Genomic DNA, 3,103 nt, shown 5'->3' with positions numbered 1-3,103 from the left:
TTGCTTTTAGGTTGTAGCTGTAAACAATTCAATCAGAAAGGACCATGCATGGGACTTGCCCAATCAAGAGCAAATTTGGAAAGCAAGGACCAATCAGAGGGTCCAGATCAGATTATTCAATGAAGAGTCAGTATAATGGGGGCAGTTTATTGATGTATTTTATTAAGTTGTATGTGTTGTGTGCTTCTCTCTCGTGTGTGTGTGTGTGTGTGTGTGTGTGTGTGTGTGTGTGTGTGGTGTGCATGCACACGTGCAGGGTAGCTAGAGGACAACTTTCAGGGATTGGGTCTTTCTTTCCACCTGTGGGTTCCAGGGATCGAACTCTGATCTTCAGTCTTGGCCAGAGGCGTCAGTGGGTACTGATTTTGTCAGCCCAAGCTCTCTCGACGTTTTGAATCTGCACTCTAGGTTTTCCCAGGGCAACTTCTTTCTATTCTTGGACATGGGCAGAGCTTATGTTTGAGAAGCTCAAAAGGGCTTTTAGCACAGAACGAAGACTCCAAGTTTAGGCTGAAAGTTAGGATTCTTTGGGTACCAAGGCAAAGATGGAGGGTGTGGCTTAGGCAGAAGAGGTGGGGCTTGTATTTGTGGGTGGAGCCTAGGACGAATATCATTTGCTTTGGAGTCCACTCTAAGAATCCAGTGGGCATGTTGGCACACGCCTCTAGTCCAAGCACTGGGAGGCAGAGGCAGGTGGATCTCTCTGAGTTCAAGGCCAGCTTGGTTTACATAATAAATTCAGGGCCAGCCCATCATATAGAGCTGGGATTTATGCTTTGGGGCGGGGCCTAAGAGTCTGGGTGAAGAATTGTAGGTGTGGCCATCAGTCTGTATTGGAAGGTCTGCTGCAGGAATTAGGGCTTCAGTTAGACAACTGCACTGCGCACTTTGAGTTTTCCACTACCTCTGCCTGCCTCGTAGGCTCTTCACGTATCCGTTACGTGTCTCCATAAACTTCCCTTCTTCCCCTCACCTCCAGCCCAGGCCTGACTTCCCCTCTCTTTCCCCTTCATTTTTATGCTATGCCGTCACTTACTACCTCTGTGACTCTGGACAAGGGACTAAACCTCTCTCTGCCTCAATGATTCTCATCTGTAAAATGGGGATAGTCATGGGAGCTCTTCCTTACCTGAAGACCCCAGAACCATTGTTACCTGAAGTATTGCTACGTCTTATTTTCACACTTGCTGAAGTTTTTCTCCTGTTTCCTTGTGTGTGTGTGTGTGTGTGTGTGTGTGTGTGTGTGTATGTGTGCGTACCAGAGTTCAACCTCAGGTGTTCTTTCTCAGGAGTGGTTCACCTTTTTTTTTTTTTTAATGTGCAGTGATGGTGCACATTTTTAAATACAGCACAGACAAAAATTTATCTTATGAGCTGGGCGGTGGTGGCTCGTGCCTTTAATCCCAGCACTCAGGAGGCAGACAGGATCTCTGTGAGTTCGAGGCCAAGATGGTGTACTGAGTGAGTTCCAGGACAGCCTCCAAAGCTACAGAGAAACTCTGTCTCAAAAAACCACACACACACACACACACACACACACACACACAGACACACACACACACACAGACACACACACACACACACACACACAGACACACACACACACACACACACACACACACACAGACACACACACAGACACACACACACACACACACACACAGACACACACACACACACACACACACACACAGACACACACACACACACACACAGACACACACACACACAGACACAGACACACACACACAGACACACACACAGACACACACACACACCTTATGTGTATGGGTGTAATGTCTGTGCACCACTTGTGTATCTGGTGCCTGTAGAGGTTAGGAGAGGGCACAGATCTCCTGGAACTGGAGTTACACAGAGTTGCGAGCTGCCATGTAGGTGCTGGGAATTGAACCTGGGTCCTTTGGAAGAGAAGCCAGTGCTCTTAATCACGGAGCCATCTCTCCAGCAAAGGTTTGCCTTCTTTATGAGACAGATTCGCTCACTGAGGCCTAGGGCTGGCAGGTTAGGCTACACTGGGAGGCCAAAAAGCCCAAGGGATCTGCCTGTCTTAGCCTCCACAGAGCTTGGGTGACAGGAACTAACCACCACCCCTGTGCTGCACAGCAAGGGCTTCTCAGCCTGAGTGATCTCCCCTGTCCTCCTTTCTGCTTCTGTCTCCTCTACCCTTGCTCTAGCTAGAAGAAGGGGTGGGGATGGAGGGTGTGGCCAGGTGGAGTCTGGAGAGGGGAGATTAGGAGCATTTCCTGGGGCTCCTCTTGGTTCTGAGTTGGACCATCTTTTCACCAAAGAGGAGATAGATCTGCAGTGGCGACTTGGTTTTTGGGGTGTGCCTCGTAAGATTTTATGGGGCTTGGGAAAGGATTTCCACATGGGGGGGGCGTCCCTAATGGAAAGTGCTTGAGACATATGGGCTGCAATAAGATCGTGAGGGAAGGCTTTGCTGAGTTTGGGGGACCTGTGTGTATCTCAGGAAGAGATGCAACATGGCCTGAGATACCCAGTGGGCTCTGAGGTGGGAGCTGGACGCTAAGGGTAGAGACAAGGAAGAAGTAAGGTGTTCTGGGATCCATGGGAGTCACAGAGGCAGCAGGGTTGATTGCTGGGCGTGGGTGGGAAAGAACCTACAGCAAATGGGGGGAGGTTAACCAAGGGGTGCCCTGAAAGGAACAGAGTAAAAGTTCCAAGGTCCCCAAAGACTCTGGACGATGACCTCAGGTGTAGTTGGGGTCTTCTATGGGCAGAAGAGATGTTTGGGGTCCCTTAGACATTAGCCTTGATCTAGGATTCCTCCTGGTGGGAAGGGATAATGAAGGTCCTCGAAGGAGGAAGGACATTGTTGGGGCTGGGCCCCGTGTTTAACTCTGGAGAGGGATGAAACACAGTCTGGTTTCCCAGGGTTCGCTGATGGATCAAGCTATGGTGGCTCTTTTCTGAACTTTGATACACAGTCTGAGTACTCCATGGATTCCGGGGTGTGGCTTGGGGGCCATCTGAGTGTTGGGTATGGGCGTGGGGTGGGGGGTCTGGATCCCCTGGGATGCTGTGATATGATCTGAGGTCCCTCTGGAATGAGAGGTATACG

Source organism: Cricetulus griseus, chromosome 9, assembly GCF_003668045.3.
Source record: "Cricetulus griseus strain 17A/GY chromosome 9, alternate assembly CriGri-PICRH-1.0, whole genome shotgun sequence".
In the NCBI taxonomy this organism is placed as follows: domain Eukaryota; kingdom Metazoa; phylum Chordata; class Mammalia; order Rodentia; family Cricetidae; genus Cricetulus; species Cricetulus griseus.
This window is presented reverse-complemented; position numbering follows the sequence as displayed.